Consider the following 16,527-nt stretch of genomic DNA (forward strand, 5'->3'; position numbering starts at 1 on the left):
GTCTGTTCCTTGAACATGGTAGCTGACTTCTTTTTGCTCATACGGTGGTGTTTGTATAAATTAGAAAAAGAAGCCCCTTCCTTTGGGTTGCCAGGTTGGCAAATAGAGTACAGGCAGGATTCCAGATGCTATTTCTTTTTGGCTGGGTGCACCTGTGTGATGTAAAACCTGCCTGTCAGTATGTGGAAGCCCCACATAGCTGGTAATCAGTAGCTGACCACTACGCTGAGGCCTTTGCAGATGGCATATAACCAAGTGCCTTTCCTGCAGGCAAACAACGTAGATGCATGCAAGGAACTGGTCCTATATCTACCTTGTTTTTTTTTTTTTTTTTTTTAACATTACAAATTATTTCATGAAAAAAAAAAGAGGAATAGTACAGGTGAAAATAAAAGTGTCGTCAAGGTTTTCAGCTGGATTGGAAAATCAATGTAATTCAAGGTATTGTCAATATTACCAATTATGTCTCATTGGGCATAATCAAAAGAGGTTTGCACTCACCTATTACAGATTATTTCTTAACCTGATGCTTGGCTTTCAAGTGGTTTTCACCTGAACCACTGAATTAGAAGTATATTAAAGTTAAAATAAAACACATCCATGTCTTCTGTTAAGTGTGGCTCCCACCTGGGAAGTAGTTTATCTATGACACAGAGTACGGTTCAAATTAAAGTTACAGGAAAAATGATTTGCTCTCTGTCATGTATATGCAGAGTTAAGGTTGCTGACGGATTTGTGAAATTCACCATGCTGTTACTTTTCACTCACCGACATTTTTTGCTTACTTCCTATTGAGGACAGGAAGACTGGTAAATCTCCAGACCCTTTGAATGATCTTTTCCTGGTCACAACAGATTTTAAATCTGAGGAACTTATTCACTCTGATTTGATGCTACAAATGGTAGCTATCTGAGACCTTGTGTTATAGAAGCCCTAAAAGCATCACAGACTTTTCCAAGAAGCATTTACAGGGGTTGACACTATAAAACAGGCATGTGACACACAACCCCAGACCATGGGGACATTACTCAGTCACATTGTGTGTTCTCTTTTGATTTTTTTTCAGGAGGTTGGGGAGATGATAGTAAAAGAAACTCAGAGCCATGCGAGCTTCTCACCTCTAAATCAAAAGGAACAGTGATTAACTAAAAGAGAGCTTCAAGCCCATGCTGAGAATTCAGTAATATTTTGGGGGAGAAAAGGCTTAGGCAACATCTTCCTTCCAGACTTGGCAACTCCCAGCTGTGTGTGTGGAAGCATTCTAGAGTGGAGAAGTTCAGGAGGCTTCCTTCTAAAACCTACCCTTGGGTGATGAAAGCCATGAGAAAGCCAAGAATGGCAATGCTTCTGCAAAGTGAGTTCTCTAGAGTTTCCTTCCATCTGTCTGTCTCATAAAGCAGTGTTTCAATACCCAACTCTAAACAAGAAAACAAAAAGGTTAGTTTTTTAGATGAGTCTAAAAGTGCCTAGTACACAGTGCTCAAAAAGAGGTCCTCCCTCCTTCGTCACATGGGACACAATGGTCTTTCACTAGAACTGAAGGGAAGAGTTAGTTTTGCCAAAGGAGAAGCTGTACCTGCAGATTCCTTCAGTCTGTGACAGAAAACTGCTCCCTCAGCAATGGCTGTGGTTTAGGAACCCCCCTTTCTTTCTGCCACCTTATCTCTGGAAGCCAGGTAAAGTCTCACCTCAATGGGAGGGAACGTTATCCCTAGAGTGAGGGGCCAACTCTCTATCAGAGTCCCTTTGCTTGTAAGCAGAGGGTGTGGTACCTCTGGCTGATCATCACATGGGAGACCTTCCTGGCAACATGGCCCCATGCAGGTGAGACTTCACTGTTATGTCCTAGGTGCATATGTAGAAACAACCAGATCAGAGTTGGAAATATTGTGGCGAGAGCTTACGATCTTGTCTGAAAACTAGTAAGCACATTATAAAAAAATATATTATTACTTTTATTTAAAACTCTACCACTATTGACACGTTAATATAAACACTACCCTCCCTTCATTTATATGCAGTCATATCAATGCCAGTTCACTGACTGAGTTACCTTACTAGGTGGTCACAGCATGAATCAACATCCCAGATCATCTTCTTAAGAGGAAGCTAGATAGCCAGAAGTAAGAGGGTAGAGGAAAGACAAACAAGAGGTTGCAATTTCCCAAATGTCAATGAAATTCACGTTCTTTATAGAAAAATATGAGGCCACCTGCCAGGTAATATCTTATTATTTCAAATACGTCATTAAACAGCAACACTCCCAAGACACATAAATCCTATTAAAATATGAAATAGAAAGAAATGAATTATAAACTCTGAATTCTAAACTGAACAGGGAAAACATAATGACGAGAAAGAGGTAATCACTCTTAAAAGGAAAAAAAATGAAGAGTACAAAAAAGTGGGAAGCTGAGAGATATGTATCACTAAGGGTGATTTCTTGACTTTTCACCATAAGCATCAGAACAATTTGAGTGAAAAAAGTGGTTCATAGATGACACTGCCTGTGTTCAATGACCAGCATGAACTCCTCTTCCTGATAGTGAGACCCAAGTGATTTGAGGTGGAATGAAAGGTCTATAGTGGATTTGAAGTCCATTTTGCCTGAATCTGAATACTAGAATAGGACTTTCTAGATATGGGACCACAGGTAAGTCAGTTAAACCCTGTAAGCTTCCCCTTTCTCCTCTCTAAAAGTGAAATAATATTAATAATTAACCCAAAAGGCTTTTTAAGGAGTAAATAAGACAGACTACATAAAGTGCCTACCCACTGATTAATATTTATTATTCTATTATTATTACTGCTGTTAATATTCTTATATCATCATCATCATCACCACTTAAATATAGAAACTGGAAGAGTCATGAATGGCGTTCAACGGAAAGGGTGACAAAACGCCATAATCCACTTTGTATTTTTCTAGACAGCATCTGGGAGTAGTTCAGTTAGAACTTGAGCACCCAAGAAAAGTCTAAGCCTGTTTAAAGAGAGTGTTGGCTATGGTATTTGCAGCCAGAAATAGAGACCTCTCACTGGAGAAGCTGAGAAGCTGCCCTAAACAGAAGCTCCCTGGTGAACAAATAACCTTAGGGCATCATTCAAGCCTCCACAACAGAAGATGACTGATCTAGAGTCCCTAATCCCAAACAGGCCACTCAGCCTGTTGGGAGATTTGGGTTAAAATCCTCAACAAGGGAGGCAAAAGCTCTATGAATAAATGAATCACTAGACCACACAGGGCAGGCAGCTGCGGGCTTTCATGAGCATTAATTTTGCTTAATATTATACATTTTAAATGGCTGCAAATACATACAAGCATAACAAATAGAAAAGCACAAAGTGATCATTAGGGTTATAATGTGTGTGTGAATATGCGATCAGAATAGGCACGCTGCAAATAAAGTACTATATAAATGCTAAATACCTCCCCATTTGCTATTACAATAATATGTCATATGGCTGGAGCTCTTAAGTACTTTATGTTCTCTGCTGGTATGAAGTCATTAATCCCATTTATACTATTAATGAGGAAATCTTGGGTCCAAATTAGGAACCAGAGGGGAAAAAAAAACTGGAATTAAAGACAAATGATGGGTCATTTTTCTCTAAAGCTCTAATGATCCTTTGCGAAATAACATATTTCCCTGGATGCTATTCTAACCACTATACAATCCACCCTGAAAAGAACTGATTATTACCACAAAATCAATTATTTTGAGTTGGATGAACCACACATTGCCACTACCCAGAATGAACCTGGGTTCTTCAAAAGTTTCCTCCAGAGCATTCACATTTCAATCAATCTTTACAAGCTGAATCAACTGTTTTCCAAGTGTCAATGAAACAGAATAGGGAGAGAGAGCTTCCACTTTGCAAAACTGCCCATTTTAAGTTGTGACTCTTTCATCATGGAAGACAGTGTATCTTGCTGATGAAGGGAATGAGCCTTGGAGCCAGACAGACCTGATTTGAACCCCGGCTCCATCTCAGGATGAGTAACCTTTGGGCAAGTTACTTAACATCTTTGAGATTGGCTGCCTTCATTTTTCAAATGGATGTGATAATACTATCTACTTTTAGGCTTACTGGTCAGAGTAGTCTTACTAACAAATGAATAAATTCAGAATGAGCAGGGGAAAAAGTAGAATGTAAGGAAAGAAAAGACAAATCCAGACACATCTTTTAATAAAGACCTGAAATACAGAAGTCTAAAAGAATCCTTCCCCTAATCTGAGGTCTCCTTGAATCTAATTGGAAACATCTCAATCAAGAAAAAGATGAAGTTGAAAGTTGAAGGATCCTTCCAGGGTCCTGAACCCCAAGGGCCATCAGGGTAACAATAATCTACTTCTTCACTGATGTTAGTATGTTCAGGCTGATGGTGTTGCGTGGATATGTGTGTGTGTGTGTATGTGTATTAAAAAACATTAAGCTTCTGCACATTGTTAGAGCCTGGAGTTGAGGCTACTGGATGATAAACCTCTAAGTGTAGGTAGTGTGCTACCTGGAGCCAAGTTTTCACTAACACTGCAGGGCTCTTTAGCCCAATGAGTGGAGTTGGATACTAATACTTGCTTACAAGCATGAAAAAACAAAACAAAACAAAAAAATGACAAAACCCCCTCATTAACCTGCTCAAAGAAAGGAATGGGCATGTGCGAGCTTGGCTGTTCTCCCCAGCAGAGAAAGTCTTCCACTGAGAGGACTTCAGAGAAAACCTTTGTCCTTTTTGTGCAATTACAAGGCATAATTACTAGGGAATTTACAACAAAGGAACCCAGTGCAACCTAAGTGACTTTTATTAACCACTATGACCACAATTATCCTCAGAACCATTAGGAAGGGTATCTCACTCCAACCTCAGTCTGCTGGGATCCCTTCTTATTAGGTAGCTACTTTTAGAGACAATGCCTCTCCACTGAAGTGAAATGGGACAACCAAGTTGGTTCCTGGAGAAGTGCTTGGGCCTCATAAAACTATCAGCATAGTTTTCACTGAGAGCAGAACAATGCTAATGGATCTCCCTTTTATGACAACTCCTCTAAGTGCTGTCAGCAGAGAGGCCCTTTAGTAATTCCTTCAGCGGAAGACAGGCTCCTTTCAAGGTGGCCCACATCCAAGGACTGGTCAGTTCATCTCACCCTTTTGGGGGCCACTCTGAAGGGCCCTTCTAACTCCAGAGCTCCCTATGGGATCAGCCAAGGCCATCCCAGCTCAGTTTCCATCTAATCCTGCCACTTTCTTCTCTTCCACCAGGTGAAGGTTACAAGGGCATTTCCACCTAAATATCTTGTACAGTAAACCTTTTATCAGAGTCCATCTCCTAAAGAACCCAACCTACCATAATGACCATATATTTATTTCCAAACAAGGAAATTTTTAGAGAGGAAGCATATTGTTAATAATTTTGCTAGGGCAACAGACTTAAACTAATACTGTTCTTGGCAAAGAAATTTACGGTAAACCCAAGTTGAAGTAGGGAATGAATTTGGAAACCCATACAGGGAGTAAGGTATGGAGCCTTCATTAATTAAACACTTGCCTTTGAAAACACTGTCTTTTCTTTTAAAAAATTTACATCTTTAAAAAATTTAACACTTTCATTTTGCAATTTTAAGCTGGGTAGAAAAGTAAAAAATTAAACATAAAAAAAGTGCTCAAAACAGCTTTTCCCAACCAAAAGAAAAACATTAGTATTTTAGTTTGCTGAAAACTATTCTAGCCACCACTTTGTTCATTAGGAATAAACAGATGAATGAATGGATGTATACACATAGACTGAATAATCTTATGACAACAGGATCATATAATACAGTTATTTAAAATTATATATAATTAATGATACATGGACACATATTTATACACACATGCACATACATTTTACATACATATGTAATACATATTATATGTATATATAATATATATAGCTTTACTTCTCAGACAAAAAGAAACAAATATGAAATTAAAGGAAATTTTAAATTTCAAATAGTCATGGGAAGATGAGTTCTTATGCCCCAAATCTCCAGGGTCCTGTAATGCTGCAGACTCAATCCCATTCTGACATGACTCCAGTTCATTCAGTATGATTTAGGTTAAAGAGAAGGTCTGCCTTTAGCTAGAAGGAGGTAGGTAGCCTTGTGTTGCCACAGGAGAACCAAAGACACACCCCTGGCCCAAGTGTCTCCTGTACAAACCTGTTTCCAGGTCTGTAAATTTCCACCTTTGATCAGTTATGGGGAAAATGTTCCTCCAAACACATTGCTTTGGAGAGGGTGTTAAGATGCAATCAGCAGAGCACTGGACTTGGAGTAAGGTATTCGGTCCTTGTCTGGGCCTGAGGCAGCCTGAATGTCTCTTAAGCATTTTGAGACTAGTGTTCCATCTTCCTCAGAAGGTTGGTGTGAAGATCAAAGGAGAGACTCTATGAGAAAAGTTTTACAGCTCGTAAAGTCTGACATCAATGCAGAGTACAGTTAAAAGAGTAGCCTCTGAGTACAATGGCAACATGTCCTATTTTGCCTGGGACTGTTCCAGTTCACTCCTCTTGCCCAAGCATAATGAATAAAAGTCACCTATTTAACTTTCAGATGTAATCAATTATGGTAGCTCTACCATTTAGTCTATATTGAGGATTTTTGCCCAAATTAGGTGGCAGGAACAAGAAGAGCAAATGTATGCATGCATTATATATACCTCTGTGATTTTGGCCAAGTTATTTGGGAGCTTGAGTTTTCCTTATATTTAACATGGGGATACTAGTATAACATACCTCAGAGGATTATTATTAAGTGCTACTCCCCATAAAAAGATTGTACCACAGAGTCTGGCATATCTTAAGAACATTCCATCTATCTATATATTCTCTCTTTCTATATTTACATGAATACAACAACACAAAATGGTAAATTTTCAAGACTAGAGGAAGTCATGGAAAGCACCGCGGCACTTCCTGGGATGGAGAGGCCTGAATGGACAGGGCTGCCCTAAGGTGGCATTATGCAAGTCTTGGGGGGACATGGGAACCCCGATCCTCACAGCTCCTACTATACAGTGAGGCTGGCAACTCTGCAGAAGTTTGTGGTGCAGGATGCTCTTGCACTTTTGAAGTTTTATACTGCTTCAGATCCAAAAGGTCTTAGGTGTAGGAACTTCCATTCAGAAACCTCTATCTCTCTAAAAGGCAGGAAGATTGGTTTCTCCAGGGACTTACTATCTGTTTTCCATGCTCCTCCAGGCAAATATAAGCCACAGAAATTGTGGAAAACTTGTAGCCCTAGGACTTGATTTGCCTCCATGAATATGCAGCAAATAGTTCCTAGGGCAGGAAATCTGCTGTGTGAAGGGTATTCGTGTTCTACATATGGCTATCCATGCTTTCTTGTATTAAATCCTCAATTCAGATGATTCAAACCACAGGAATGGAGAGGGAAAACCCCCTTTGCCATTTTACACTTATTTTTCTTTTTTTCCTTTTATGTTGTACTGGCTTTTCACATTCCTCAACTATTTTTTGCTTTAGGAAAAAAGAGTGCTGGCTCATTATATTTTAGAAGCCAGTTATTTTGAATAAGTAATTCAAGGAGCAACCACACTTGCCCCAGGAAAAGCCTTTCTATGTTCTGTGTCTTCAGAAGCAGGGGATGCCCTGGAGGTGGGAGTTGGTCACTCCAGTAACTCTAGATCTTGAGCCTAGAAGTGGGCAGAATAACAACCTACCAAAGGTATTCATGAATGAGTGAATGTGTTAAATGCCTTGCAAAGGGAAATTAAGTTTGCAAATAGATTAAAGTCACTAATCAGCTAAATGAGAGAAGGAGTCATTATCTTGGAGTATCAGGTGGACTCAGTGTTATCATGAGGGTCCTTAAATGTGGAATAGTTTCAGAGTGTTTCTCTATGTGTCTCAATATGTGGCTTGTGGATCATCTGCATTAAAAAAAATCACTTGGAGAATTATGTTCAACATTGATTCATGCTCTTTCTCTCTTATTCAAGATTGCTGAGTTAGAGCCTCAGAAACTTCCTTTAAAAATAAGCATACTGGAGTTCCTGTTGTGGCGCAGTGGTTAACAAATCCGACTAGGAACCATGAGGTTGCAGGTTCGATCCCTGCCCTTGCACAGTGGGTTAAGGATCCGGCGTTGCCGTGAGCTGTGGTGTAGGTCGCAGACATAGCTCGGATCCTTCGTTGCTGTGGCTCTGGCGTAGGCCGGTGGCTACAGCTCTGATTAGACCCCTAGCCTGGGAACCTCCATATGCCGCAGGAGCGGCCCAAGAAATGGCAAAAAGGCAAAAAAAAAAAAAAAAAAAAGCATACCAAGGAGTTCTGATTGTGACTCAATGGGTTAAGAACCTGATGTTGTCTCTGTGAGGATGTGGGTTCAATCCCTGGGCTTGCTTAGTGGGTTAAGGAGCTGGTGTTGCTGTAAGTTGTGGTTTAGGTCACAGACATGGCTTGGATCCTGTGTTTCTGTGGCTGTGGCATAGGCCTGCAGCTGCAGCTCCAATTTGACCCCTAACCCTGGACTTCCATATGCTGGTGTGGCCATAAAAAGAAAAACTAAAATAAAATAAGCATACCAAAATCAAAACTTCAATGAGGTACCACTTCATACCAGTCAGAATGACCATCATTAATAAATCTACAAATAAATGCTGGAGAGGGTGTGGAGAAAAAGGAACCCTTCTATACTATTGGTGGGAATGTAAATTGGTCCAACCACTACAGAAAACAGTACAGAGATTCCTCAGAAAACTAAATCTAGAACTACCTTGTGATCTAGCAATCTCACTCCTGGGCATATATCCAGAAAAAAATTATAATTCAAAAAGACACATGCACACCCTGTGATCATCTCAACACTATTCACAATAGCCAAGACATGGAAACAACCTAAATGTCCACTGACAGATGAATGGATTGAGAAGATGTGGTATACATACACAATGGAATACTACTCTACCATTACGCCATTAAAAAGAACAAGATGGCATTTGCAGCAACATGGATGCAACTAGAGATTCTCATACTAAGTGAAGTAAGTCAGAAAGAGACAAATACTATACAATATATTTTTTAGGTGGAATCTAAAATATGGCACAAATGAATCTATCTACAAAATAGAAACATATTCATAGACATAGAAAACAGACTTGTGGTAGATGCAAAGTATTACCTTTAGAATGAATAAGCAATGATGTCCTACTGTATAGCATGGGAACTCTAATCTCTCAGGACATACCCTGATGCAAGATAAGAAAGGGAATGTGTGTGTGTGTGTGTGTGTGTGTGTGTCTCCAGGTCACTTTGCTGCACAGCATAAATTGGCACAACACTGTAAATCAGTTATACTTTAACAAAAATAAATAAATATAAGCATCCCAGATGATTCCTTAAATATTTGTTTTTGTACCACTCACACATGTATTCACAGTGGTAACTTTATTGGTTGATAGATATGTTAACCAGATATACTGTAATCATTTCAAAATATATACCTACATCAGAACATCACATTATATACCACAAATGTATACTACTTTTATTTCCTCAATAAAGGTGAAAAGAGGTAGGAGAGGGAGGCAAAAGTATCAGAGTGATATGATATGAGAAAGAGGGGGCAGCTCATTCTGGCTTTGAAAATCAAGTCAGGGGATGTGAACAGCCTCTAGAAGCTGGAAAACTCAGAGAAATGGTCTTTCCACTAAAGCCTCCTCAGGAAACACAGTCCTGCCAACAACACCTTGACTTTAGCCCAGTAACACCAATTTTGCATTCTGATCTTGAATATTATAATGTAATAAATTTATGTTTTTTAAAGCCGCTATATTTATGGTAATTTTTTACAGCAGCAATTAAAAAACTAATATAAGCCTCTAGATATTTATAACTTTCATAGAAGTATCAAAGAACCAGTGGATAAGAACTCAGGCTCTGAAAGAATTTTCCCAATTATTTGCTGTTTGATTCTGAGACAAGGATTTACATTTTCTGAGCCTTGATTTCCTCTTCTTTAAAACAGATAATAACAGTTGTTCCATCATAGGGTTTCTGGGAATACTAATTGCAAGGATCTAAAAAAAAAATGTATTTATTATACTACCTCATCTAAGGGCTGAATAAATTTTAGGTACCTGGAAAAATAAAACCCTTGAGTCCTGCATTGATCTCCCAGTCATGGGTTGGGGACTTGTCAAATAATTGATTAAAATTGATTGGCAAAATACTTTAAAATAATTGGAAGGATACCTGGAAATAGATAAAGAGTTACTCTTTAGGGTTTAAGTAAACTAGACTCACCCAAGATAATGGAAGAAGTTTATATATATATATATATATATATATATATATATATATATATATATATATATATACTGTTGCACTTAACTGTACCTGAACTGAACACATTGGTAAGTTTTACCCAGCTCTGTCCTGATTATTCTGTCCAGAGGATACATATCTTGTCAGAATGTAATGCTGAAGGAGTTCCTTAAGGCTGCAGGCAGGTGACCATTGAGGAATTAGGTTATACTGGATTATCTCCTTTCTGCAAGTAGAGCTGGGCATAGGGAATAGTCCATTACCATGACATCTTAAATCTTAAATCTTAAGCACTCCCAGCTTACTGCTGTTAAAGCCTGGTGTGCTTTGGGAGAATAATCTGCATTGCCTGGTAGCACGAAGTACAAAACAGAGGTATTCTCCTGAAGATATCTGAAAGGATTAATGTCCTTAACTGGACTCAAGCATGCATAGAATTTCACTGTCCTCAGCCCCTTCTCATCTTACTTTGGGTTGAGCTGTATAGTAGACTCTGGTGATAAGCATGTCTCAATATCCTACACATTGTGTTCTGCTCAGGAGCATGCTTGTACAATATTTAATATGCTGACAATGCAATATCCTTCCACGGTTCAAAAATTAGAAAATTAAGGAAATACTTTAAATTCTATTCCTGTCTCTCACTCATTAATTTGAAAATATAAAACTTAGCTAAATCTGGTTTAAGTTAAAAAACAGGGAATGCATTCATTTTCATTTAAAAATGATGTTAGTGCTAGGCGTGCCTAGATCCAGAGGCTTCCCTGATAGCATCAGGACTCTCAGTTCCCTAAGTCTGCTTTCCTTTGTGCTGCGTTGACTCTTAGGTAGGCTCTCTCCACTTGATGGAGCCTAGAAATCCAGTCTTAGATTGTTCTTGATTCATGTCCAAGAGAAAATAAGGATTCCTTTTCCTGAACACCTCCAAATTGGGCCAATTGGATTGAGTGTTCATTTCTTAATCAATCTTTGAGCCATAGAGTTGAGCATGTGCTCTCTATCCTCCACTCAAACCACAAGGACTTAAACTAGAGGATAGCTGGTCCTAGAAACAGAAACCCAGGTGCTCAAATCAGCAGTGGGAGTTGATGTTGTTTAGGCCAAAGATTATATTTCTATTCTATTTTACAAGTGTACTCACTTGGGAAGAGGACTCATGGCTTTTAACAGCTCTTCATTATATTCCATGACCAAGATGGGCTTATCGTTCCCCTCAGCTTGACCAAACTTTAGGCAGGTTTCCACCCAACTTCTCTTTACTTGGAACATTTCCTTTAGAAAACTTGCAACTATAAATACTTTCTCTTCTTCCAGATGTTTTGCAAGTTTTACCATGCAGGATGTCCTTCTCAAGCACCTTGGAGTCATCCTTTTGAAATGCGATCACCAAGGAATGTAGTCTCTGTGAGAGGGTAGGAGCCTGACTTACACAAGCAACAATTAGAAACCTCCCATGGCCTAATCACTATAATCAAATTGCCCTAATGTCCTTTAGTACTCTCCCATAACTTACCCCAGCAGTCAAAACTGCCCTCTGTTTTGTTTCAGTGGAATTGAACTTAATTTCCCTCTCCTGTTGCAGTAGAATCCTGAATAAAATCATCCTTGCCTGTTTAGGTCCATCTGATGTAAATTTCTTTGTCATCTAACTTTAAAATGGTTAAAAACCGATACAATTCCAAGACCCTTTACCTACACATCTAAGGCTTAGAATGTCAAGAATCATGAGCCATTAGTTAAAGTCCCAGATTCTTGCGCCAACATTTACCTAACAATCTCCTGGAGGAATTATTTTATTATTATTTTTTTTTTTTTTAGGTTTGCACCCACATCATAAGGAGGATCCCAGACTAGGGGTCGAATTGGAGCTGTAGCTGCTGGCCTACAACACAGCCACATCAATGCAGGATCTGAGCCATGTCTGCAACCTACACCACAGCTCACGGCAACTCCAGATCCTTAACCCAGTGAGGGAGGCCAGGGATCAGACCCAGAACCTCATGGTTACTAGTAGGATTCGTTTCAGCTGTGCCCATATGGGAACTCCTCTGGGAGGATTTTATTTCCCAATTTGCAAAATAGGAAAAAAAAAAAAATATATATATATGTATACATATACACGCACACACTCACAATGGAATACTACTCAGCCATAAAAAAGAATGACATAATGCCATTTGCAGCAACATGGATGGAACTAGAGACTCTCATACTGAGTGAAATAAGTCAGAAAGATAAATACCATACAATATAATTTATAACTGGAATCTAATATATAGCACAAATGAACCTTTCCACAGAAAAGAAAATCATGGACTTGGAGAATAGACCTGTGGCTGCCCAGGGGGAGGAGGGAAGGAGTGGGAGGAATCAGGAGCTTGGGGTTAACGGATGCAAACTATTGCTCTTGGAATGGATTTAAAAGAGATCCTGCTGTGTAGCATTGAGAACTATGTCTACATACTTACATCACAACATGACAATGGGAGGAAAAAGTATTTATACATGTATGTGTAACTTGGTCCCCATGCTGTACAGTGGAAAAAAATAAATAAAAAAAAGAAAAAGAAAAAATAAAGCCTGCTCTGACATTGATCCTACTAGACTCCATGTAGATTCTCAAACTAAATGAAGTCAAAAAGAGAAAGACAAATCCCATATGATATCATTTATATCTTCAATCTAATATATGGCAGAATGAACCTATCTACAGAAAAGAAACAAACTCATGGACATAGAGAACAGATTTGTGGCTGCCCAGGGGGAGGAGGAGGGAGCCGGATGGACTGGGAGTCTGGGGTTAGTAGATGCAAACTATTGCATTTGGAGTGGATAAGCAATGAGATCCTGCTCTATAGCCCAGGGAACTATATATAATCACTTGTGATAAAACATGATGGAGGATAATGTGAGAAAAGGAATGTATATATATATATATGTGTGTGTGTGTGTGTGTGTGTGTGTGTGTATGTATATGTACAATTGGGTCATTTTGCTGTACAGCAGAGATTGACAGAACATTGTAAATCAACTATAACAAAAAATTTTTTTAAATTCTTGCTTAATATCTGGCTTCCTTTAGACTAGACGCTCAATGAGATCAGAGACTACACTTGCTTAATCTTAGTCCCTAATATAGCACTTAGTTCAAGACATGTTCAATGTATATTTGGCAAAAAATGAACAAAATATTATAATACATAATGTAAGAAGAATAGGAAGATATGCAAATAAAATTAAAACTTTATTGACCTTGACCCTAGGTTCAAAATAATAGGGTTCAAATATTCCATAAAGAGAAAAAGAAATCTGGATTTTAATCCTAGCTTTGACATTGACTAGAGTTAAACCTTAGTTAATGGTTACATTTCTGATACTCAAATTTCTTACTGTAAATATCAGACATGGAATAAGTGATTCCCATAATAGAACTAACCTCACAGACCAAAGGATAATGCCCCCCCAACTATTATCATTTCATAGGTCAAAATTCTGATACACGATGTTTGTTCTAGAGTTAGAGAATATGCTTATAAATACAGACACTGAAGACTGTTCATTTACACCCTCCTTTCCTTTCTTCCCTTCCATTCTTTCATGCATTTCGATAGTTATTAAATGCTTATTCCATGTGTCCCTGCTTGAGGGAAGTTCAACAATATGTCTTGAATTAGGCACCCATAATCTGGCTGAAGTTCCCATTGCTGTTGAGATTCAAAATCTAGCCATGCATGTTTCATTAAGTGGTTTAAAAAGAAATTTTCCAGAGAGAGGATTAAGATGGCAGAATAGAAGGATTAGAGCTCAACTTCTCTCCTAAAAACAAAATTCACAACTAAAAGCTGAGCAATCCCCTCCCAAATGGACCAGAAACCTTAAAAAACATACCCTACTAGAAGAAAAAGAGGAGGCCACATCAAGAAGTAGGAGGGCGATTTCACGATATAAAAAACCCCATACTTCCCGGGTGGAAAGCTCCACAGACTGGAAACTAATTGGTTCACAAAGAGAGACTCACCTACAGGAGTGAGAGTTCTGAGCCCCACATCAAACTCTCATGTGCGGGGATACAGCACTGGGAGAAAGAGCCACTGGAGCATCTGGCATTGAAGGCCAGTGGGGCTTGTGCACAGGAGCTCTACAGGACTGGGGGAAACGGAGACCCCATTCTTAAAAGGCACACACAGACTTTCACGTGCACTGGATCCCAGGGCAGAGCGAGGTCTCCATAGGAATCTGGGTCAAACCTGACTGCAATAGTTGGAGGACATCCTGGGAAAACAGGGGTGAATATGGCTTGTTGTGAGGGAGGGACATTGAAGGCAAAGCTCTTGGGAATATTCAGCAGCTGCCTTTCTCTGGAGGTGGTCATTTTGGGAAAATCTGGCCCCACCCATCAGTCAGTGCTGAGAAGCCCCAGGGCAAACAACAATCCAGGTGGAATCACAGCCCCACCCCTCAGTAAACAGGCTACCTAAAGACCCCTCAGGCACACAGCTGCATCTAATCCCATCCAGAGACTAAGCCCCACCCACCAGAGGGATTAGAATCTGCTCTACCAGTGGGCAGGCATCAACCCCTCCCATCAGGAAGCCTACACCAAGCCCCCATACCAACTTCAGCCACAAGGGGGGCAGACACCAGAAGTAAGAGAGGATACAACTCTATTATCTGTAAAAAGGTCACCACACCAAAAACCTATAAAAATGAAGAGACAGAGAACTATAACTCAGATGAGGGAGAAAGGAAAAACCCCAGAAAATCAGCTAAGTAATGAGGAGATTCTTAGCCTCCAGGAAAAAGACTTTAGATTGTTGATGCTGAATATGATGCTGAATATGATGCAAGACATCTTTGCCTCCAGAATAAACTGGAGGCAAAGATGGATAACTTACAGGAAACACTGACCAAAGAGATACAAGATATAAAACTTAAACAAGAAGAGATGCAAAATACAGTAACTGAAATAAAAAATTCACTAGAAGCAGCTAACAGCAGAATACAGGAGGCAGAAGAACGAATAAGCGAGGTGGAGGACAGATTAGAAGAAATTACGAATGCAGAACAGAAAAGAGAAAAAAGATTTAAAACAAATGAAGAGAGTCTCAGGGAACTCTGGGACAATGTTAAATGTACCAACATCCATATTACAGGGATGCCAGAAGGAGAAGAGAGAGAGAAGGGGACAGAAAAAATATTTCAAGAGATAATAGCCGAAAACTTCCCTAACATGGGAAAGGAACCACTCACTCAAATCCAGGAGGCACAACGAGTACCATATAAAATAAACCCAAGGAGGAACACATCAAGACACATATTAATCAAACTGACCAAAATTAAAGACAAAGAGAAAATCTTGAAAGCAGCTAGGGAAAAGAAACAAGTAACATACAAGGGAAGCCCAATAAGGTTATCAGCAGATTTTTCAGCAGAAACTCTGCAGGGCAGAAGGGAGTGGCATGATATACTTAACGCAATGAAAGGAAAAAACCTCCAATCAAGATTAATCTACCCAGCAAGGCTCTCATTCAGATTTGAAGGAGAAATCAAAACCTTCACAGATAAGCAAAAGTTGAGAGAATTCAGCAACACTAAACCAGGCTTACAACAAATAATAAAGGAACTTCTCTAGGCAGAAAAGAAAAGACAGCAACAGGAAACAAAAATTCCACAAATGACAAGGCTCACCAGTAAAGGTATATATACAGTAAAGATACGAAATCATCCATGCACAATTTTACCACCAAAATCAGAAATCATGAGAAGAAGTAGGTACAAATGCAGGACACCGGAGATGAACTTGCAATTAAGAGAACAACAACTTAAAACAATCTCATATACATATAGACTCTTATATCAAAACTTCATATCAGATACAACCTAGAATAGATTTACAAGGAGATCCTGCTGAATAGCATTGAGAACTATGTCTAGATACTCATGTCACAACAGAAGAAAGGGTGGGGGAAAAAACTGTAACTGCAATGTATACATCTAAGGATAACCTGACCCCCTTGCTGTACAGTGGGAAAATTAAAAAAAATTAAAAAAAAAAAAAAACTTCAGAATAACTGCAAACCAAAAATCTACAATGGATACACAAACAAGGAATCTCTGGAGAAGAAATATATCTCATAGTAAATAAGTGCATAATCCACCATGAAGGGGGTCATTTGACATCATTGTTGGAATGCTGAAGT

The 16,527-nt window shown here is 39.1% G+C and overlaps 1 protein-coding gene and 1 non-coding gene across 3 annotated transcripts in view; one reads left to right on the plus strand and one right to left on the minus strand.

Moving 5' to 3' along the window:
* Window positions 1–16,527, minus strand: part of LOC106506120 (uncharacterized) — a 396,310-nt gene that overhangs the window by 199,537 nt on the left and 180,246 nt on the right. The gene's annotated exons all lie outside the window — the stretch shown is intronic.
* Window positions 4,441–4,589, plus strand: LOC146397045 (small nucleolar RNA SNORA62/SNORA6 family). Its single transcript, XR_014828598.1, has one exon. It is a non-coding gene; the product is annotated as a small nucleolar RNA SNORA62/SNORA6 family (small nucleolar RNA).

Source organism: Sus scrofa, chromosome 14 (genome assembly GCF_054392235.1).
Source record: "Sus scrofa isolate SSC_HxYL_T2T_F1_AM1 chromosome 14, Sscrofa_HxYL_maternal_Yorkshire_Landrace_v2.0, whole genome shotgun sequence".
NCBI classification, from domain to species: domain Eukaryota; kingdom Metazoa; phylum Chordata; class Mammalia; order Artiodactyla; family Suidae; genus Sus; species Sus scrofa.